Source organism: Choristoneura fumiferana, chromosome 3, assembly GCF_025370935.1.
Source record: "Choristoneura fumiferana chromosome 3, NRCan_CFum_1, whole genome shotgun sequence".
Classification (NCBI taxonomy): domain Eukaryota; kingdom Metazoa; phylum Arthropoda; class Insecta; order Lepidoptera; family Tortricidae; genus Choristoneura; species Choristoneura fumiferana.
Genome location: NC_133474.1, coordinates 22,093,206 through 22,117,790, shown reverse-complemented (window position 1 = coordinate 22,117,790; position 24,585 = coordinate 22,093,206). Strand labels below are relative to the sequence as shown.

General features: G+C 38.6%; 1 protein-coding gene across 11 annotated transcripts in view; it reads right to left on the bottom strand.

Annotated features, from left to right (window-relative positions):
- Ca-beta (Calcium channel protein beta subunit) overlaps positions 1-24,585 on the bottom strand; it is a 209,158-nt gene that overhangs the window by 174,714 nt on the left and 9,859 nt on the right. The gene's annotated exons all lie outside the window — the stretch shown is intronic.

Sequence of the window (24,585 nt, the reverse complement as noted above, 5' to 3'; positions counted from 1 at the left end):
TGACATCTTTTGATTAAAATCTCTACATGAAACTGGCTAACATTTTATGGCTGTAAAAGAAAAAATGTATTCGCCTAATCTTCCGCAAACTATCTGCAGTCCGCAGCCTACGCAAACAAAATAGAAACGTTCCTTATTTAAAATTAAAAGCTTTTTTACCAGCTCCACTTCCACTTTTTCGGCCAGTATCATTCGTACCCAAACTTTTTATGAGTATTTACGCGCGGCACAATGCAACGAATCATGACTTTGAAGATAAATGAAATGAACCTTTTGAAAAAAAAACGACCGCGTGTTGTGTGTGACGTCCAATTTAGGGTGGAGATCCGAGCTGCATAAAAAACGAAAGTGCATCAGGACTTACTGTGGGATCAGTGAGACAGGTGCATGGATTTGGATATGGCATTCTAATCGGATTTTACATCCTTTTAAAAAAAGGTTAGAATTAATTTGTACTTATTATAGATTTGAGTTAAAGTAGGATTGATTATTTAGCTTTGTAAGCTTTTCTTTCCTTTGTTGTTTATAGTTTATTAATTGCATACATGAAGTATAGATGTAGTAGATGGTAGGATACATTAAAAGAAGATCGTACATGCTGCTCATGTAGAGTGTTGCAATGTCTTAAATCTACAATGTGGGTAAGCATAATATCGTTGCATGCGAATCATTAACATTCCTGCATAAATAATAACAATGGTCAAAACAATAAAACTTGTTTCGCTTTTAAAAGTAGTTATATTTCCTAAAAACACCGAAGTCACGATTAATCCTCACGATTTTTTTTACTTATCTTTCCAAATGTACTTACTACGTTATTCGAAAAGTCAAAATCGATATAAAATAAAATGTATCGTATTTTAAACATTTTCTATATTTAATACCACGTCCAAAATTTTATTAAATTTGCTTTACACAAACTGATGCAGTAACGAGATATGATATTAATTTTTTGTACAAACTGGCGCGGGGGTGGCTGCACACATACACAGTATCTTCATCCGTTGGACGCATGTGTGCATACAATCAAAGCGTTAGTTTTATAACGCTAAACTGTATGTGTGAGTGCGTAGAATAATTTGTGACTTTTTGTGAGGTTTGAAGTGTGGATGTGTGTAAAATCAGGTGGATTCTAAGTCTTTGTTGGCGTGTCACGATAATGTTGCCATATCTAATTTATAGGGGTAGCGTGGCTACGTGAGAATTCGCGTTGCGTTTTAGCGTGGTGGTGAAACTTTGTTTTTAGGACGTTTATGTTTCCACTAGTTCAAAATGTTCATACTTGAAAGTACTATTTTGACGTTGAGATGTTGCTATAGTAGACGGCACGGAAGTAGAGTCTACTATCATATTTACTTCTCGCTCGTTTGAGACAAAAGTAAGCGGAGCGTAATAATGATTTTGTGTTTTACTTTCGCATCGTTTACTATACCTACTACTTTTATAACAACAATTTATTCTTGTCTTTGGGCGAGACTCTGAATGAATGCCACTGTTATTTGCAGTTCTTTTTCAAGTTATAAATTGTGTATCGCAGTACAATCTGGTACAAGAACACTACTTTGAAATAAGTACTAAACATTTACCCCCTTATTCATAAACGACAATCAAACCTATTTTAGTTAAAATGCCGCTAAAATTCGTTTGTCCTTATCTGTCACTTCGACATTTGTATTTGTTAGAAAGGGACAAAGCATTTGTTAGCTAACATAGGCTTGTTAAGTTTTATGAATAAGGGGGTAAATCTTTACCGAATTCAAATCGGCAGCATGGCAATAAAATGCGACAAAACGACAAAATAACATTCGTATACAATGTAATCGGGTGTTATGTTCCCAGTGTAAGTGTTATTTTTTAATATAACCTTGAATAAGTTGGTTTTTGTTGGTGCTGGCGATGCCTAAGTATCGATTTAAGAGCAGGGTTAAGTTATCTTGGCGCGGGGTGACGCGTAAAGAATGTTAATGTGGCCGATTTATTTGCGCTTGCGCATGTAGGGCTGCCACTTCATTTAAATAGGGAATTTGGTTAGTTCAAATATTTGAATATTTATATTTATTTGTCATATTTTTAAGGAATAATTAGAGTAAATTCGAATTGAGGAGATGTGAATAATAAATTGAATAAAATATGTGAAAATTCTGTCTTAAAATGAATTTATACGTAACTACCTACGTGTGTGATAGGTAAGTCATAACTTTTACAACTGTATTTTAAACATAGCCCTTCAATCAGCTACGTGGTGGCGAATTAATAGATAGATATAGCTAAGATCAATTATAGATACATTAGATAAATATTACTTAAGCTTTACATACCTATATATTTGAAAAAAATCTCAATGAAATCACCATTTCACCTGGCTCTGGTGAGGAACTACCTAAGATTTATTATTTTACAAAAAATATTTTAACAGAACTAAACAGCAGCTTGAAGCTTTGGAAGTATTTTAATCAACAAAATTCATTTTATAAAACAATGATATTCCATAAGTGTAATTTATCATCCGTTTAACTATCTGGCACACCTACAACGATCATTTTATTACAGCATACTCAATCACATTTACCTCCCACCTAAAAAAAGGCATTAATAACAACAATCGACAGCCCTACGGGTACTTGCAGGTACTTCTTATCGCGCCATCTTTCCACTCAGTATTATGTTTCCTTACAAACATACAAAACTACCCAATGGCATCCAAAATGAACTGTAACGTAGCAACCATAAGGAGTATAGCTAGTGAATTTGACGTTTGTCTTAGCTCGCATTACGGTAACGCGCGACTGGCGATACGACAAGCGATTTGTAATACATTACTGGTGTTGCCAATTAAACGAAATACAGCAAGCGGGTCTACAGTGCAATGAACAGAGAAATGCTCATAGTGTCGCTGGTTATAAGTAGTTGTGGCCTGGCTGTGAGCCGGAGCTTCGTCTTTGTCGCCGTGTGACGTTTCATTAGAGCTTTGAGATTAACTTATTTAGCCGCGTCTCATTTTTTAGGGCTGCCGCGTATTAAAAAAATATAGCGGACGAGCCTGAACGGAAAGGATCATATTGAACACTTTATAATGCGAGATGTAGTTGCATTTGAATAATGTAGAGTTTTAAAAAATGCAACAATTTTTTATCACTTTATTGGTTATGATTTTAAGCGATATAACCACCTATTGTTTGCCGGTTTTTGTATCTTACTGAACTGACTTTTGTATCTTGTCAGTACAAGTTTTACCACAATGTTTGTATAAAAGCCAACACAAACGGGCATGCAGTTCACCTTATATTATTGCCGCCCATGGACACTTACAGTAGGTCCCATTAGAACTGCTGGTACATTGCAGACCTTGTAAAAAGTGGTACAATCGCCTTTTAAAGGCACCCATCTTGTATAACTGTTTATTGTACATTAAATACACAACAAAACAAAAGGCGAATTTATCTATAAAAGGATCTCTTCCGCTTCTCCAGTCTGTATGTATGTGTCTCACGACAGCTCTAATTAAAAGAATCTGGATTAATATTTTTTTATTTTCTAACCAAGTGAAACAACTTACTTAATAAACATTTACACGCAAATAAAAATAAAAATGTGAAAATAACATGTCTGGTTTAAATGAAGGTAGGTAAGTATACAAGAGATAGTTTGAGACCATGGGAAGGACATAGGATGGTTGCATCCCGGATAAATGAAGACATAGTTCCCGCAAGATAGCGATAAACGAAATTCTCTGCAGATAGAGTCGCGGACAACAGCTAGTAGGTAACGAATAATTTCTCTAAACTGTACTGCAAATTGAATAAATAAACAACGAAGTATCTCACTCTGAAGAATTTAGTCAACATAATTATTATTGTAACACAGGATTCGGGAAAAAACATCTGTTTCTAAACATGTTTACCACATAATGTATCATCTAACCCAGCTTTAGCACAACTGTCAGCGGGAAAAAGTGCAACTGGTAGATTTGGCTGCGCGGGAGTGTCTGCCGGCGCGTGCGCCGCACCTGCCGCTACAATTACCGCAGAGGTGACCCGCTGGTGTTGCCAGGAAGGGAGCGGAGAAAAGGATTAAGTGAACTGTGGCAAAATTTGGGCTAATGAGGGTTTTTACAGAGGCGAAATATCGCTAGATGGCGTTAGTATCGTGAAATCCGTTTGACGTTTGCTTGCGATTGGCTCATTTAGGATCTGTTTCACCATCCATTGATTAGTGTTAACTGACGGTTAAATGTGATGCCGTCTCTGTTTGTTTTGTTCGAATAGACGGAGACGGCATCACATTTAAAAGTCAGTTAACACTAATCAATGGATGGTGAAACAGCCCCTTAGTTATTCAACCAATCACGAGCCAATGTCAAACGTCAAACGGATCTCACGACACTAACGCCATCTAGCGATATTTCGTCTTCTGTGTAAGAAAACCCTCATTTGCTACGAGTTGAGAAATTAAAGATCTTAAATTTATTTGGCCAATCTGTTGCTATCAAACTTTTTACCAAACTAATTAAATATTTGCATCGCTTTTTTTTATTAGAGCACAGTTTTTCCTGATCTAGTTCAAACGTATACTCGAACCGTTTCCAACTGAAGTAGCTGGAGGCCTGTGGGGGAGGCCTATGACCATCAGTGACTGTCCTACGGCTGATGTGATGATGATATATTTAGTTCCAAAAGAATTTCTTTGCTCACCCGCGACCTTATAATAGTTAAGTATATGCAAAATATGCGTGTTCATGCAGTTCCTCCACCTCCACACTGTAAGAACACACACAAATCACACAACCCCATCTATCACCACCACCACACTACACTGACGCGTTTCGAACTCAACCAAAGCTCATCTTCAGAGCAACACAACCGTACACCATGCTACCAGATGTTAGACTAACATCTGGTACTGCATGAACACGCATATCTTGCATAAACTTAACTATCATAAGGTCGCGGGTGAGCAAAGAAATTCTTTTAATAGTTCATTGATATGGACCTCCGCAAAGTAACGCCTGATTCAGTAAATTATATTTAGTTCCCTTGCACTGAGCATAAAATCCTCTAAAGCGTAGTTAGCTAGTACTCTGGCAACCCTTGTTTGACAAGGACATACGCGCAGCCGGCAAGGGCACGACCCACTGCCCGCGAAGCCTGCGCCCGCGCCGCATCTGTTGCTGCATTTGTCTTTTTATCGATAAGACGGTGAATATGAATTATTTTAGGCAATTTATGGGCAAAGTTATGAGTTATGTTTTAGAATTGTATTAGGGTTGCAAATGCTTTATTTGCATGTTTTATTTGTTGCCATCGTGCAGCGACGGTAGCATTCCTTACAAGTAGTCAAGCAATTTGATTTCTAGGCCTCTAGGTATAAGTAGAACCTTACCTTTGTAATATTATAAATGCCTTCGCAATTTTGAGTCTGTCTGCTAGTTTGTTCCACTTTTAATACTACTATTAGATATCCAGAACAAATAAAACGATACATTTTATCCCAAAAACGGTTGTTTCCAAGGAGGTGCAATGAACTATTTCTTCACAGATGAAGTAGCAGGCAACAATTAGTATGATAGTAGTAGTACTTAACACTCTAACAGCACTAAAATTACAGTCAAATCTATTTATCATATACATATTTACGTTATTTATTACACAAGCCTTTTCCGAAAAGAAGTTTCTCAGACACTTTGTTCCTACTTACCGAAACTTTTTAACACATCATAAAGTAGGCAGCCGATATCGCAGCTAGCAGTTAATGCATCCGCTATACCACCATTATGCGGCTAAGTGCTGTAATAATGTGTAACATGCTGCATAAGAGATTAGCCGTAATATATGCAGTACTTAATGGTTTTTCGGTATCGTGGTCAAATGGATATCTACAAGTAATCATAGTAATAATAATTTACACTATATAATAATAATAAATTAGTGCTGTTTGTAGAAGGTACCTAACTATTAAAAAATCATCATCATCATCATCCCAGCCTATAAACGTCCCACTGCTGGGCACAGGCCTCCTCTCAGAATGAGAGGGCTCGAGCCGTAGTTCCCACGAGGGCCCAGAGCGGATTGGGAACTTCACACACACCAGTTAAGTCGCAAGATTGTGCAGATGCTTTAATTCATCGTAAATTTTAAAAGTTATTACGCACAGATTTGAACCTACGATCCTCTGCTTGAGGGGCTAAAGGTTAAACCACTAGGCAACCTGCGACATCGTAATTTTAGAATGAAACAAACAAATACATTTTGTCTTAAATCTTTTCATAGTTCTTTACGAACCACGTGCAAGAAGCAAGCTTACAAGCTCAACGTATAAAACCTACAAAATAACGTTTATATTTACGCGACATAAATAACTATCGCCCCGTAGGCGCACACGCAAGCTGAATAAAACATGGCGACTATATCCCCATTACGGCGGCATACTTCTTGCATTTCCGATCAGGGGGCTATGATTCGCCGAACTTGCGCGGTATTTGTCATGATTTGGGAGAAGTACCTGCTATCAAACTTTTACCTCACATTTATTCTGTATCTAGCTGCTGTCCGCGACTCCGTCCGTGTAAAATTTGTTTATCACCCGCGGGAACTATGCAATTTTCCGGTATAAAAACTGTCCTATGTCCTTCCCCGGGACGCAAACTTTCTGTATACCGAATTTCATCTAAATCGGTTCAACGGTTTAGACGTGAAAAGGTAAAAAGCAAACACACTTACAAACTTTCGCATTTATAATATGAGCGGAATTTAAGTTTTCTCTAAACGAGCAAATCTTTCAAGTTACTTATTTATGTTCGATTCCCGTGTCGGGGCAGATATTTGTATGAAAAATACGAATGTTTGTTCTCGGGTCTTGGGTGTTTAATATGTATTTAAGTATGTATCTATCTATATAATTATCCGTTGCTTAGTACCCATAACACAAGCTTTGCTAAGCTTACTTTGGGACTAGGTCAATTGGTGTGAATTGTCCCGTGATATTTATTTATTTATTATTTATTTATATTGCTGATCTCGAAAACGGTCCATAACGATTTTGACGAAACTTGCATGAAATAAATGAGCGAAGCAGGCAGCTAGTCGGACTTGCACAAGATCCTATCAACCGCATGTGTATTCCGCTGTCAGCTGTCAGTACTACATTCAACAAAACAGTAGGGCTACTACGAAATTCGAAAATCGAAGTTCGTAATCGTACTGTCCCGCTGACGCTAATATTATTTCATACGAGAGTGAGAGGGACGGTACGATACGAACTTCGATAGCCCTACAGAGGCCGTATTGTCTAATGCGCTGACGCTCGCGATTGCTTTCTCCATCTCTTTTCTACCCTCCCACGTGTGTTAGACAATGAGGGCACCGTTTTCGCGCTCACCAGTTGGCGCCACTGTAGACAAAGGTCCTGCCTGAAGTTATAATGGTTAGTTTGTTATTACAGGCGTGAAAACAAAATTTACATTGAAATCATATTTAATACCTTAAAACCGTACCATAAAAGTATCGAGCATGCCACAGTGTTACGCGCGTAGTTTCATTTTGTTCGAAAAGAAAAGGGAGGACAAAGGTTTCAGAAAGGCAAAACTGCCTCAAAACACAGAAATTCATTGCCCCGTAACGCATATTTATTTTAATATTCACAAAAAAAACCCGCGTAGCTCATCGAAAAACAGTGACATTTGACATCTCGGAGACCTCTCGCTACACTAGCGCCTCTAGCGGCGAATTCATACGCGATAGCCCTCATTATAAGGCTCTGGTCTCGGTAATTTAACTTAGCCTGCACGGACCTATAAACACACTGCACATAAACGTTACGCCTTCATGTTTACGATTCCTTAATTCTTAGTTTCTCATAGTGCGGCCGATAAAAACCTTCGCACCTTCCACGCACGCCTCATAAAAAACCCAAACAAAAGTGCGTTCGATTCAAATGAGGTCGGGATCTGGAACCGGCTCACGCACGGTCCCGTTGCTTAGCGGGATGCTACGCACCGCGGGATTCCGTACGGGGAAAGCATTTCGCCGGCAAGCGCTACGCAGCGGGCGCTACGCCGTAGCAAATAAAGGTTGACAGTCATTAGCACACAAAGTTTGATAAAAGATGGCGCTAAAAACAATTTAAAACGAAGTAACTTTAAAACAGTTCTACCCTTTTTGCTGGATCATAAGTCTAGTTTAGAAGCAATGCTCATTAAAACCCGCCGCATCAGGTTTAATTAACATCAAAGGTTCAATGTTAAATGTGTCGTGTGGTAATTATTAGCGAAGGGATGCGCCCGGCGCTGGACCGAAATAACTCTGTAAAAATAATAAACCACTTGCACTAATGACGGCTCTCGCGTCCTGCTCTGCCTTGTAATTGTAGAGAGGGACGTAACAAGCTTACATTATTCATTAGTGCAAAACGAACAAAAATTGTATAAGCAAAATTAAATTACTTTGACGCGTCGAATCGAATTATGTGTGTATCGTTTAGAGCGGCATCCATTGGCGCAAGTGCTCTTTTGATCTGAATGAGAGGTCACGTTGAAGCGGCATTGTATACGTGATTTACGGAGATGTTTTATAAATAAATGGGTAATTTGGAGCGCGGTAGTGCGAGGACAGAAGGGCGGGGTTATTTCGAGTGCGGATTGCCGCCGCTGAATTAGAAGTTATTTATTCAAGTAAAGTGTAAGGAAAGGATACAGTTTTGTATTTATTTTGGAACAGATTTAATTTCAGTCTACTCGTCGGCGATGTTTTGGGTCGGAGCGCCTCAGAAGAGCTTTAAGCCCGGTCTTGTTATGCCTAAATCCGATATGGAACAAATTTATATAAGCTTTAGTTTGTTTGTTTATTTAAGTTAAGTGTTTATTTTGTTTCAATGAACTCTCTTTCATTAGTAAAATTGTAGGTACAATACAATACAATACAAAGACTTAGACTATAGTAAGCGATACAGAAAACAGATACACAGAGAAAAAAATTACAAGGTGAGCAATAGGCGGCCTTATCGCTTAAGAGTGATCTCTTCCAGACAACCTTTTTTACAGAAAGAAGGAAGGACTAGTTTACAACAGGTGGTGCATCAAAAGTAGATCAGAAAATTTAAACGTAACAGCAATACATCTACGAATACATACATAATTATATCGTACATATAATATACGTCCAAAATAAATATAGGCAGTGAGATAAACAGCAACAAATAAATAAATAAATTATCATAAAGCTAATAATTACAAGATGACAGATAGTGCTCCTTAAGCATAGATTTAAATAGTGACAAAGATTTTGCGCGTCGTAAGTCAATCTAAGGTACATAGTGAGGGCGATTGGTAATATTTATTAGAATGTAACCTAACCAATAGTGTGCCACAAATAGAGAGAGATAGAGAAGTCTCGCAAAAGCCGCAACCAATCTACAAGACAATCCATGACCACGACCGTTCCGTTAGGAGCGTACGACTGAGAAGAAAAGAACCTAACCAAGGCCATATTTCTATAGAAGTTCTTACCATACATACGAGTAGTTGAAAAATTCCATTTCCAACGTTCACACTAACGGTGACAATAAAAACCTCATTGTCCAAAAGCCGAGACCATAGCATTGACACTTGCCCGGATCGATTTGGTCAGCAATAAAGTTTATTGGGGCCGACGAACTGCGCCCGCGCCGCTTTGATTTAATAGTTCGCGCAATCAGCTTTATCTCGGCAATTAGTTGTTTCAACGCCGCAGCACTTTAATTGTGGACTTACTTGGTAAGTACATTGATATACGAAAGCGGAATGAGATTATACGGTACAGGTTATAAGGTAGGTACATAATGGAAAGAACATTCCTCTATGGTACGACATTTGAATGACCAGGGCCCTGTTGCATAATAATTAGAGTACAATTAAGAACATTTACCACAATATAAGAAAATTGTAGGTATCAGCTTCCAAAATACAAGGTATCTTTAAATTAGGTGCCCCTTATTCCGCATAACATAATTGTGCATAACGTTGAAACGGCAAAATAATAAAAAAACAACATTTATTTAGCATAATAACAAATTCGTAATATGAAATTCGTTAAATATGCATAACATACAGGAGCATAATATGCAGGTGGTAGGACCTTGTGCAAGGTCCGCCCGGATTGCTACCACCATCTTGCTCGCTAATCCTGCCGTGAAAGCTGCTGTGTTTCGGCGTGGAGAGTAAGACAGCCGGTGAAATTACTGGCACTTGAGGTATCCCATCTTAGGCCTCTAGGTTGGCAACGCATCTGCAATCCCCTGGTGTTGCAGGTGTCTATGGGCGGTGGTGATCTCTTATCATTAGGAGACCCACTTGCTCGTTTGCCATCCAGTAGATAAAAAAAAAACATTATTAACTTTGACTGTCGAGCGTGCTTGAGCTTTGAGCTGTGTCTTTAAGTGAGTGGATTAAGCTTTTAGACTACGAAACTTCACACGGTACACTCAGTGTATACACAGTGTTTCTGCGTGAGCGCGGGTAACACGAGTGTACACACAAAGACACTGTGTATACACTAAGTGTTTGTGTATACACAGTGTATATGCAGTGTCGTAGTCTGTTTGAGCCTTTAGAAAGTTACGTTCATAAGGCTAAAGCGGAAGCATTGCTCTCATCTTAAACTTATAATTAGGATGTATTTTTATATTTATGCTGATGATTGTAGTCTTTGTAATGTGATTTTAGCTTAATCATGATTAGGGTCGTCAATATTTCGGCAAAAAGGAATTATGTTATCCAATAGCGTTATATTATAAAAAAAAAAAATCAACATCATAAAATAAAATTTAAATGCCTGTAAATTTTATTCGAACAGCGAATAAAATGTATAAACCAAACATATTGATTTTGGTATATTTTTCGATATCGCAAAGACAATCAGGCTACCAAGAAATGGAGACGGAAAACGGTGCGGCGAATAAAACAGCCGAGAAACTGTCTCAAAGTTTTTTTTCCCTGACTAAGAAGAGATATTATTAAGTTTAACCTATGCATTGTGTGGTTGTCTATGGCATTGTAGTTGCCTAACGGGCTAATTTTCATATGTTGAGTTTGAAATTAAAATACCAGGCATTTTTAATTGTTAGCGATTGTAATAATATTTTTATTACTAGCGGATACCCAGAACTCTCTCTGCGAACGATTCAATTATCTTTATCCCACTGGAACAATTAAAGAAATAAACCTATTCTAATGAACTAAAATAATTTCCTTGCTCACCCGCGACCTTAGGATAGCTAAGCTTATGCAAAATATGCGTGTTCATGCAGTTCCTCCACCTCCACACTACTCCCTCTAATAGTCTAACAACTGGTAGCATGGTGTACGGTTGTGTCACTCTGAAGATGAGCTCTGGTTGAGTTCGAAACGCGTCAGTGTAGTGTGGTGGTGGTGATAGATGGGTTTGTGTGATTTGTGTGTGTCCTTACAGTGTGGAGGTGGAGGAACTGCATGAACACGCATATTTTGCATAAGCTTAGCTATCCTAAGGTCGCGGGTGAGCAAGGAAATTATTTTAGTTCATTGATATGGACCTCCGCAAAGTAACGCCTGATTCAATAAATTATTTAAACCTATTCTATATCCTCTGTAGGGTCTCAAACTATATCCATACCAAATTTTATTTAAATCGGTCCAGCGGTTTCTAAAGAAGTAACAGACAAACAGACCGAAAGACAGACAGCCAGTTACTTTCGCATTTATAATATCAGTGAGGTTTAATAAGAATGTTTTTATTCTTTTTTATTCGACTGAGGGAAAACGAGCAAGTGGGTCTCCTGATGGTAAGAGATCACCACCGCCCATAGACACCTGCAACACCAGGGGGATAACAGATGCGTTGCCAACTTAGATACCTAAGATGGGATACCTCAAGTGCCAGTAATTTCACCGGTTGTCTTACTCTCCACGCCGAAACACAACCGTAGCAATCCGGGCGGACCTTGCACAAGGCCCTACCACCTACTAAAGATACCGCCTGCTATAGTAAGAAAAGAAGTAAGGATTATCTCAAATAGTCTTGTATCATAAAGCCTAGTTACATATTTCAAAAGAAACGCGCCACCGCGACCTGCATCCCAATTACCTCTAAGGTTGGGTCCTCATTTTGTATCACTTTAGCTTAGCATATTGTATCACCGTCGCGTCGCCGTCGACAAGTATCATAATGGCTAGATTGGACAAAAATTAACATGTTAAGGTGCGACCAAACCGCTGCTTAAAAAACGGTGACGTCACGGAATCGCAGAGACGCGCCTTGTGCGCACTGTTTTTATCGCATGCTCTCCACACCGCTGCTTAAAATACGGAATCGCAGTGACGTGCCGTAAACTTCAGGTCTTGACCGAACAAAAGTCGTGACGTTTACGGCACGTCACTACAATTCCGTACCGTTTGCGTATTTTAAAACAGCGGTGTGGAAAGCATGCAAAAAAACGGTGCGCATACGCTGCGTCACTGCGATTCCGTGCCGTCACCGTTTTTTAAGCAGCGGTTTGGTCGCACCTTTATAGGAGAGAAGCTAGATAAAGTATCTTGATACCTTTCAAATTTGACGCGACCGGACGGATGGCTAAGTGGTGAGAGAACCTGACTACGAAGCTTGAGGTCCCGGGTTCGATTCACGGCAGGGGCAGATATTTGTATGAATAATACGAATGTTTGTTCTCGGGTCTTGGATTTGAATATGTATTAATCTATATAAGTATGTTTATGCGTTGCCCAGTATCCACAGTACAAGCTTTGCTTAGTTTAGGACTAGTCAATTGGTGTCAAGTGTCCCATGATATTTGTTTATTTATTGTTTACTAGCTTTCCGGGGATTTTCTCGTCGGATTAGTAAAGTTTGCGTAAAAATCCGTTCAGCCGTTCTCACGTGATGCGCGGTCAAATAAACGACAAACAGATAAACAGATAAACAGACAAACAGACAAAAATTCTAAAAACTATTGGAACGTGTTCTGTTATCGATTCTAAGTATCCCCAGCCAACTTTTTGTCGAATATCTTCCATGTACAGACTTTCGACCCTCTTCAGCTTTATTATATGTATAGATTTAAATATCAGGTGAGGACTGAAAACATATTTTTTTAACATTATTTTTCGATGACTCCGTCTTCTCATTGCGTTGACTAGAAGTTTGATTTTTTTACTACAAAAATAGCAGACCTGAGTACTCGTATTTGTTATAATTTCAGCTTGATACCTCCACGTGTTCCTGAGAAAATGGGTCTTTGACAGACAGACGGGCGGACAGCAAATATATATAAAGGTTCCATTCTAAACAACTGAGGTACGGAACTCTAAAAACAAACAAAAAAACTCACGATCATGATACATGCTAAAATGATACAAATGTAGACCCTCCCTAAAACCAAATCCGTGATCATTACCCAACTGCGCACGCTCCTACATGCGCGCGCGCATATGGACATTACACGTTGCTAGCATTATTTATAGGCCGTAAATCTCGCCCGACTCATTAACCCGTGTGTGGGCACCTTTATGATCACGACTTAAAAGGTGTTTACTTTTTTTCCACGCCGTACCCGGATTGGGTAAGTGACAATCGACAATTGTAGAGTTTTTTTTCCGTCATTAGGTACAGTCGAGGACATAAATATCTATACAGCTATAGCGTCAAATTCACACTAATATTATAAATACGAAAGTGTGTGTATTTGTATGTTTGTCCGTCTTTCACGTCGAAACGGAGCGACGGATCAACGTGGTTTTTGGGCCAGAGTGACATAGGTTACTTTTTATCCTGGAAAAATGCACAGTTCCCGAGCGAAGCCGCGGGCAAAAGCTAGTATATGTATACTTACTGCCATCCACGAAGACGCGTGATTTTGTAAAAATTAGACATTAATGCCATTGTAATAAGAACCACGGCACGCGTCATCGTGAATGACTCTACATATACACCTTATGTTTAGTGACATAAAGTTGTATACAGGCCTCCTCTCATAACGAGAGGGCTTGGGCCGTAATTCTCACGCGGGCCCAATACGGATTGGGAACTTCACGCACACAATTGAATTTTTATCCAGGTGTGTGCAGATTTCCTTACAATAATGCTTCCCTTCGCCTTAAAGCTCTTCTGAGCTTTTTTGTATTTCAATTGTAATTTCGCAAAATAATTTCGAAAAACTCAGAGGTGTGAGCCCGGGCTCAAGCCCACGACCCTCGCTGCTTATCCATACTTCAATCCACTAGGCCAGTGGTGGGCAAACTTTCTTCATGGGGGGCCAGAAAGTTACAGATATTTTAGAGGAGGGCCAGGATTACACCGTTCTATTTTATACTTTTTTTATGTTTTTGCCAAATAATTAAATTATATATTATGATCGCGGCCCACATAAGTAGGTACTATTCAGGTTTTAGGTAGGTGTGATAGGGTGACTAATAAAAGTGACCAAGTGCGGGTAGTTCGAAGAACTCGCGCTGCTAGGCAGACTTGACACCCCACACTTCAGTCTACTCGTGACCACGGCAGGTGTAGCGTTGCCGAAACGTCGAGGTAAGTATTAATTTTACTTGTGTAAAAATAGCGTGATAAGTCCCGTAGATGGTATTTTGACTATGAGGTACTATTCACTTCGAAGGAACGTCGGCGGGCCGGAGTTGGCCCGCGGGTCGTACTTTGCCCATCACTGCACTAGGCTATCACTCCTTCTTTCTTTCTTTACGAAAAATAAATCATAGATTGTATCCCGACTGACTGTGAACGTAATTTATTGTCACAAATAAATGTGATTCCGTCTCTGTTCATTCCGACAAAAGAAACAGAGACGGCATCACATTTGTCTGTCACATGAATTTTATCAATGAATGATGAAACAGACCCTAAAACAAGTTGCTAATTACCGCCATGAATGAGCCATCGCGTATTGTACGAGTATAGTTAACCTTCATACTAAATTTATATTAAGCTACCCTCAAACATTTGAAAACTTCCTCAGAAAACACGGGTATGCGTATAAACTTCAAATTTCAACGGTTGTCGGACAACTGGCTTGTCCTATATTTTTTTCAAAAATCTAATTGTATTTGCTTGTCACCAGCCAGCGTCAAGCGTCCGAGTCGTGTCTATGTTGTTGCCAGTGTCCGTGTGTTGTGTATGTCGTGGTGATGTTTATATGTTAATGTCAAGAGCACTATCTCCATCTCATTCGCCCACGGCTTCTATTAGTTTTAATTTTATTTTGTCGCCAAAGAACATTAAAGGGGTACGGAAGACTAGAAGCCATATAACATGCAGCCCCACGTGATTCAAGGTAGGTACGCCACGATATATTTTTTCGTAATTGCCATGGGAATTTATTAAAATCCCAGAATTTAAATGGAACTGCTGTATCTAATGGTTGAACAGGTTCCCTGTCCCGAAGCAATTGTGCAGCGTTCTTTTGATACGTCCTCATAGTAATGATAAACTTATGTAATCATCATCATCATCATCATCATGTCAGCCGAATGACGTCCACTGCTGGACATAGGCCTCCCCCAACTTATGTAATATCCCCATGGTAACTTTAAGAATAAAATAGTAGATTGTACAACAAGAGCATAAAACGAGCCATTTCACCCGAGGCATTCATATAGCCACCCGAGCCAGTACGGCGAGGGTGGATAGACACGTCGAGGGGAAAATGGGTCGTTTTATGCTCTTGTTGTATGCATTATATACATCACTGGCCAGGGAACCTGTTAAGCGTGCGAAGTCTCGGGTAAATGTCTAGTCCATACTTCCATACTATAATTTTTGGCATAGAGATAGTTTATGGGCCAAAGAGTGACAGGCTACTTTTATCCCGGAAAAAAAACAGTTCCCGAGGGAACAACGCGCGATAACCGAATTCTACGTGGGCGAAACCGCGGGCAAAAGCTAGTTATTTATAATTATAAGTTAGTAAACATTTTATTGGGTCTCGATGGTTACGTCTTCGCCAGGCACATAAACATTTCTAAGCTATCCCCAGTCCTTAGAAAGCCTCATTCCATTACCAAATTACAGTAAATCAAAAGCCAAACAAAGCCGATCCGCATAGCATTACTAATAACAGTAAAACATTTAGTGGCTGCCAAAAAACAACCGGCGTTGCCGCCGCCGTTTTCGAATTTAATTGACTTGGAAAAATGTTTGGAATAATGTCTGTGGTCTAGCGTTTTATTTTGACACAGTTGATTTATAAAATGACTCAAGTACACTTGTAAAAGTTTAAAAAAGTAGACTCAAATGTTATCGTAATAAGTTATAAGTTAAAAAGGCATAAAAAGTGAATTGTGTCATTGTTTGGTGAGTGTCGTCGGGCGCGCTCAAACGTTTCCGCGTCGAATTGTTTCGAGAAATGCAGCGCCTGCGCATAGGGTGAGTTAGAGGTGACAGTATTAAATATTTAGGTTCTTTTCCTTGAATTTTTTTATTATTTTTCTGGGTTTATTTTCATAGTAAGAGGTAAACTACTGTTTCCTCTAGTGCTTACTATATTATGGTGTTCGTTCACTAATGAGTCAGTGTATTGTATTGTGAACTGTTACTTAACAAAACAAGGTTTCTGTTTACTTACTTTAAAACTTAAAAAAACATGTAGGTATTAAGTTTTCAAAATGTCGTTAGAAACACCGCATTACTAGTATTAATATACAAAAAAAAACAACATAAAGTAATGTTTCTTAGGCTATTGCAGATTATTTCTCACTATGATATTAAAAATAGGTATAAAATTTCGCTAATTTCGTTACAGAAAATTCGTTTACTACTAATTGATGCCCGCAACTTCGTCTGCGAAGAAATGTATTAAACGTTTATTTATAAGTGTGTTCGGGATACAAACTTTTCTTTGTCCTTCTCAGTGTCTTAAGCTATCTCCATACATAGTTTTATTACGATAGATTTAGACTAACTAGACTTCAAGCATCACTTCACATCTTTCGTAATTCTAAATCTTCTTTCAAACACTATTATATTTTATTTTACAACAAAACATTAGAACCAATTTCCGCGAAATAAGTCTCAAGTTCCAAGCCCGTTATTGACACAAAATACCTACATTGTTTCCCATGGGAGTAAACCATCACAAAACGCGTCTAACATTTCAAAGGCCTCGCGTCGCCAAAACAATAGTGAACTTTTTATCCCGCAAAACCTAACTGGCCGGAATGTAGGGAGTACCGCATAATGAGGTCTAAATTTATTACATAGCCCAGTGTTTCTGGGAAGCGCGGAATAATTCGCGACGGTATGCGCGCGCGCCGCTGCCGGTTTCTAGGGCTATTGTTACGTAACCGGGGCTAGCATGAGGTGTCGTTTGGATATTTGTAATATTTTATTTTATCATAAAATAATCAACATTTTTCAGGCGATAACAAAGTTCAGGTAGCAAGTTACTTAGTCGCTGATTTAAGATTTAAGATTAAGATTTAAGATTGATTTATTTGCCAACATGAACAATACAGGATAGGCACACAGAATACAAAAGGAAAGGTAAAGGTAGGACAAAGAAAATGTTCAGTTTTTTTTTACATATATTTCAAGTTCTTGTTTTCAGAATATGGGATAAGTAATAGGTGATATAACGACATATTTTTAAAGAAGATAAAGATTAAAATTTTACTCCGTAGTTATTGAAAGTTATACATTATGAAAATACTGACGTCGTTATTAAATATAATGTTTATTACTTAACACGTTTATTAACGTAGTTAAAGTAAAATAAATGATAAACTGAGATTATCTATCTTTAATAACCGTAAACCAATGAGGATTTTCGATGGCATTAGTATCCGTGAGGTCCGTTTGGCGTTTGACGTTTGCTTGCGATTGGCTCATTTAGTTTTTTAACCAATCATGAGCAAACGTCAAACTTCAAACGGACCTCACCGTACTTACGCCATCTAGCGATATTTCACCTCTGTGAAAACCCTCATTCGCACAGAGTGACAAAGAAGTCGTAACAAAAAAGATTTCAAAAACATTTCCTTTGTTCCTATAACTAGAAGACGAGTAGCTAACATCGACAAAGCAACGGTAGCCGAACTATAGCGTGCTAGGTATGCCAATGGAAGGAGCCGCTTAGATGCGAGATAAGTTAAGGATTTTTATGGGGTCGTTATTGCTGCTGTGGGATAAATAAGCAATGGGTTATAATTGAAAGACTGTAAAGAATGTTTCTTATTTTAGAAAGAGGTAGGTACTTAACTACTTACTTAGCTTTCACTCTAAAGTGTTGTTGTTACGAACAAATCAAGTAAAAAATAGTAGATTGTGCAACGAGTACCTATATAAAACTGTCATTTTTATCCGAGAGGTTTATAATTGAGCCGCAGGCGAGAGTGTATAAGTCCAAGTGTAAAATGGGTTTTATACGCCTTGCTTTTCACTTCGATTGTGTGGACATAAATCAGCTTCATTTCAAATATAGGTGTGTTTTTTGCTTAACTATAAGATCGAATTATTTACATAATGGTCAGCTATATTTTTAACCTTTTTTAGGGTTCCGTGCCTAAAGCGTCATTTTATGCATCCAATCTCGACAAGTAAAAACGTATTTTCGGCAACAAACTAAATTCTATTTCTAATCACATCGCTTCATTAGTTTTATCTCGTTTACAAAGTTAAAGTCCAACAATTGATTAACAGATACAGTGGCTTAGGTTTATTTACAACTTGAGATCGGAAGATTAAGATTCTTCTTGTATTTAGTTAGATACCGTTATATTCAGCTAACAGTAACTTTTTTGTGCTCGCAAACGTTTCGACATTCATTGACCATATATAGAAACACTAGCTTATTTCCACGACTTTGGTTTCGTGATTGTGGACTTGTTTTTTATCTTAGGAAATAAACTAAATATACATTGCCAGGCATATGGTTCAAGCCGGACACAATCAGGCTTTTTGATTATGTGCCGTTTTCTGGCCTATTAGGTTTATTTTTCAAATCTAAAAACCCTTGTTTTATTTTTATAAAACCTAGTGTTATACTGATAAGTACTAAATAATTCGGAGTGTCCGGCCTTTTTACCCAAATGCCCGGTTAAACTACCTACTCTGTCCGGCTTTTCAGTTGGACCTGGCAACTCTACTTAAGTATAACTATAATATTGTTATAAAAAATCATAGAGCTATGCAGCCTCAACACGTAACTATGTAGTTATAAGAGGTTAGATTATAAATAAGGACGTCGATTCGATAGCATACCGGCACAAGTAAATTGCACCACCATCTTACTTCTTTCTGTTGTAAAGTTTGCCTGGAAGAGATCGCTCTGAGGAGATAAGGCGATCCATTGCTTACCTAGGATTTCTTTCTCTATATACGCGTACCTCTGTTTTTGTACTGCTTCAATGAAGATTCACTGTATTGTATTGTACAAATCAATCACTATATCACCCATTCAAAGTTCATTCAATATCCATTCACTTCGGCAGCTTCAATGAGCTCGCCCATTCACGGTGTCCATTCACTGCCCGGCGTGATGCGTCACGGCTGACGGAATGATATCAGTGGGTCAGCGCACGCGCAGGACACGCCCACCCGCCCCACCGGTCAACAGAGTAATGAGCAATTGCTTTAGTCTTAGCATATTTCACCATTCTCTGTTATGTCCTGTCTGTTATTATGGCAAATGTTAGCACATTTTTTCTGCAGGATATATAAATTTGGAGCTATAGATTTCACTGAAATTGGCAAATCGCAAGCCATCAGTTTGTTTGTCCTTTTCCTTTATTGTAAACAAATAAACAGATCACTCAGCATCTCATCTGATATTCGTATGCGAAATGTCTTCATGTTTTGCATGCCAAATTTCACCCACTTCTGTTGATCACGACTTCTCGTACGAATAAGTACATAAGAGCATATACCAGCCGCCTACATGGACAACCAAGCCATAGGTGATACAAACAACCATGGGAGATTGCAGCATGCGTTGCCAACCTAGAGACCTAAAATGAGATACCTCAAGTGCCAGTAATTTCACCGGCTGTCTTACTCTCCACGCCGAAACACAACAGTGCAAGCACTGCTGCTTGACAGCAGGATTAGCGAGCAAGATGTTGGTAGCAATCCGGGCAGACCTTGCACAAGGTCCTAAAACCTGCGCAAGCTCCCACTATTTCTGACTTTTAAACTCACTCTTTATTGGTCATTATTTGAATGCTCCTCTCATCCACAAATGCTTGACTAGTAGAGATCCCTTAAAGACATAAGTTTGCCTTTGTACATTGTATCTCACTCAACGTTTGTCGATTGCGTCTCCTTCCTCGATTTTGTACAATAAACAGTTTTTGTTTAAAGTATTTCAACAAAAAAGCTTGCATTGATAATAATTTTTTTAACAAAAACCGATTTAACATTATTCAAATTTACTAGGTACGAACTAGTTTTATATAAATAAAAATGACTGTTTATTTTACCTATATATTACTAAGCACATATAGCTATTAAATATGAAATATGTTTAAGGATAACCCACATCTAATTTTCGACTGCTAAGATTTCACGACCGGCTTTTTCCGTTCATGACTAAAACATGGTAAGAATTAATTGCGTTCGTAATTGTATTTCTAAGAATGGCGGGTTTGGGCATCGCCAAATATCGACAGAGAAATATATAGCTCCGGTAATTGCGTAGATTTGCGTATTGTTAGAATTTTAATAGTTTCGAACCGGCCTCTCGAAAAGGCCTTTGACGGTGAAGTTTTAAAGATATAGTGTATGACTAAGGGTGCGTTTCAATCAGAGATGTGCGAGAAATGTGTTTTGAATTAACCAATAGAAAGGCTTCATTTACCTAGCTCAATTGTTTCCACCAGAGCGGTGCTGTGCGAGAATAGGTAAATAAAGCGATTCTATTGGTTAAGAGAAGTCTTTTCGTTCCATTCTCCATACAAACGTAGTCCCCATCTCATTTGAAAACTAGGCAACAGAAACAGATAAAATTTTGTAAGAATGGACTAGACGTAATGAGGGCTATCTCGTATGAATTAGCCACTAGAGGCGCTAGTGTAGCGTGAGGTCTCCGAAATGTCAAATCTCATAGTTTTTGGGTGAGCTACGCGGGTTTATTTATAATTAGAATAATTTTGTGAATATTTTGCAATATCTGAAATTAATTATGGCAAATATGCGTTCCGGGGCAATGAATGTCTGTGTTTTGAGACAGTTTTGTCTTTCGGAAACCTTTGTCCTCCCTTTTTTCCGAACAAAACGGGTACTATGGAACTGCTCGATATTTCTATGGTACGGTTTTAAGGTGTATTAAATATGATTTTAATCTAAACCCTTTCACGCCCGTAATAACAGGCTTTGAAAGCCATACTTAAAAACCTCACGCAACAGTGCGCCATCTAGTGAAACAAAAAACGATAGCCCTCATTATCTATGCCTGTGGTTTTTCAGATTTTCATATAAATGTGTAATATCAGAATTACAGGAGCTCAAAAGTCGACAAAAATATGTCAACTTTGCACGAGAATTACAGACTTATAAAGCATTTTTACAAAAATCGAATAAACCACAGGCACAGAAAATATAATGAATATCTTGATTGTAAAATATCATTGATTTCTGTGCTATACTTTTGTATAATATGAGGACAACGAAACCCAAAATTCAACCGCCCAAATTTTGAAAAGCCTACTGCTATCTCGATATAAATTGTCGTTGCGGAAGGCATGGGGGGGACGGCTGCGATCGCTTATGTCACGAGCGATAAAGACAGCAATATCCCAAACGAATACCTAACGCGGCCGCGCGGCCGGCAGGGAAACTTCTCTTAGTGAAAAATACATTCCTCGCAACACGTCCTCTCACATCTCTGGTGGAATCGGAGCCTAAGCGATGGACTCATATCTCATCTGATCCTGCTCTTCACTGGTTCAGTTAAGTAAAACCGCCTACTCACTAGAGCCTTGAATTAGGTTTATATACCGGTGATTCAGGAGACGTGACAGAACCAAACCTAGACCCTCAGTACCCGATTGATAATGGATCGTTTACAATATAATTATTTAAGTAAAACTCCCACACTTTGCAGGTGGTAGGACCTCGTGCAAGGTCCGCCCGGATTGCTACCACCATCTTGCTCGCTAATCCTGCCGTGAAGCAGCAGTGCTTACACTGTTGTGTTTCGGCGTGGAGAGTAAGAGAGCCGGTGAAATTACTGGCACTTGAGGTATCCCATCTTAGGCCTCTGGTGTTGCAGGTGTCTATGGGCGGTGGTGATTTCTTACCATCAGGAGACTCACTTGCTCGTTTGCCATCCAGTCGAATAAAAAAAATCTTTTAATTGTGTAGTGAGTAGTGACTATGAAATTAGTAAATAATTTTATATTTTTTGTTGTCAACATTTTAAAAATAATGTTAGAATTAATTCTGGTACGATGTAGAAGCATTAACTAACTGAATCCGGTAAGATTGGTCCTCGCGTCTCGTTAATTCGATTAGATATATTTCAATCAGCGATAAAATCAAACAACTTTCCGAACGCTAGTGTTTTGTTTACCGATATCTCAAGTCACACAGTTAAATATATCACTAGAAATGTCTCTACATGTTTGTTAATAACAACTATCGGTGTTATAAACACTTGGCGCGTGGGTGGGTCAAATGGCCGACGGATGGTTTCATTGACGCGCGAATATTCTAATATTCTCTCTATGTTTCGTTAATTGTTAGGCTGTGGTGGGATTTCGAAAGATGTAAAACATAATCAGCATAACAGCCGGTGAAATCACTGGCACTTGAGGTACCCCTGGTGTTGCAGATCTTTATGGGCGGTGGTGATCTCTTACCATCAGGAGATCCACTTGCTCGTTCGCAGTCGAATAAAAAATAATAATAATAATAATGCTGTGACTAGGTTGTGACGAATATTTTTTAGTCGAATTAATACAAAGAAGCAGCAAATACATATAATGTCACGTCGGCAAGTGCGACGTTTCAAATTAAAACAAAATAGTAGTAAGGGCACGTATCTGAATATCGAATATTGAAATATCGCTTGTTAAAATATCGACGGTCAAAATATCGAACCTAACCAACATTTGAAATATACATAATGAATGTCTACTACGTTTTAAAGAACACAACTAATATTTTTTTTACCAAAATTTTGCATGAGAGTCTATGTCAATGCGGGCGTACGGTGCACTGCGCGTCCAATACAATGACGCGTTCAGGATACTGTTTAGACTACTACGCTACTGCAGCGCATCAGCTGTGTTTGCTAAAGCCAACGTAGATAGTTTTTATGTAATCATAAGAAAGCGATGCGCCTCGTTGCTCAGTCGGTTGCGTGATAGTTCCAACAGTGTCCTGCGTACGCTGGGCGGCCGGTGGGACTCCCCGATGATGAGCCGCTGGATGGGGCTGCACGCTGCCGCAACCTCATAATCATGGTTGACGGCGCTGGGCAGTCGTGTATATTATTATGATTATCTTTGATCGTACCTACCTACTAACACCACTTGTATTTTCATTGTAACTGACCTCTATGGATTCTGTCCGAAATAAATGGCTTATTATTATTATTATTATATACCCTATAATCTTTAATTATGTGCACCCATTTGAGCAAAAAGTTCACCACCCAAAAGATCAATATGGATTTCATCTATACATTAAGTGTACAGAGTAAATTGTCTTAGTCTTTGAGCTTTTATTTACAATCGCGTGACCACAATTTCAAGACGACGCGGAAAGCGCAGCGCGTGCGCTGGTGGCCAATTATTGTGTACAATCGGACACGGACACGGGACCCGTGGCACAATTATTATACCAGTTCTGCAATTACTCTGTTATTTTTTTATGGACACGTTTTTTGTGACGCCCGGTATTTGTTTTGCGTACGAATGTTACACTTGATTGGTTAATTTGATGATTTCGAGATCTAAATTGGTATTGTGAAATTATTAAGTGTACGTTTAAGGCCAGGTGATATATGATTTATCAATTTAAATAAATTAAATTAGCTTAAATTCCGCATCGTAAATTATGAACAACATTAATTTATTCAGCATTATTTACGCAAAAGTCTTTCCCCCAAAGTATTCATAAACATTTCATGAATATTTCTGTCAATTTAACATTCGTTTGTCCGTATATCTGTCACTTTAATATTATAAGTAAGAATTATACGTATCTTTATGTAACCTGCAAAAGTTAATCCATTACGTTCACTTACGTTACTTAAACCACTGGCTGGAAATTAATTTAGAAACATTACACCATTGTGACCTAAGCTAATTAATCAAGTGTTACCTCACAGTAGTCACAGGCTGTAAACGGAAATTACCAAAAATACCCTAAATTAGTCAAACCACGGGCTGTGGGCACTTAAGTTACAGACATTTCAGGTAACTTTTAAAAATTGCCTACCTTATAACTAAAGCAGTGTTACCTGGTTACAAATACCAACCAGCAAAAGATAACTGTACCAAACAAACCACGGGCTGTACTTAACCTCTTCACCACCAGAGTCATCCAGTCATGACAGCCTATCGAATGCCTCACATGATGCCACGATCATCTAAAACATGACCAACCTTCAACACGAAATTAATCCTTCGGCAAT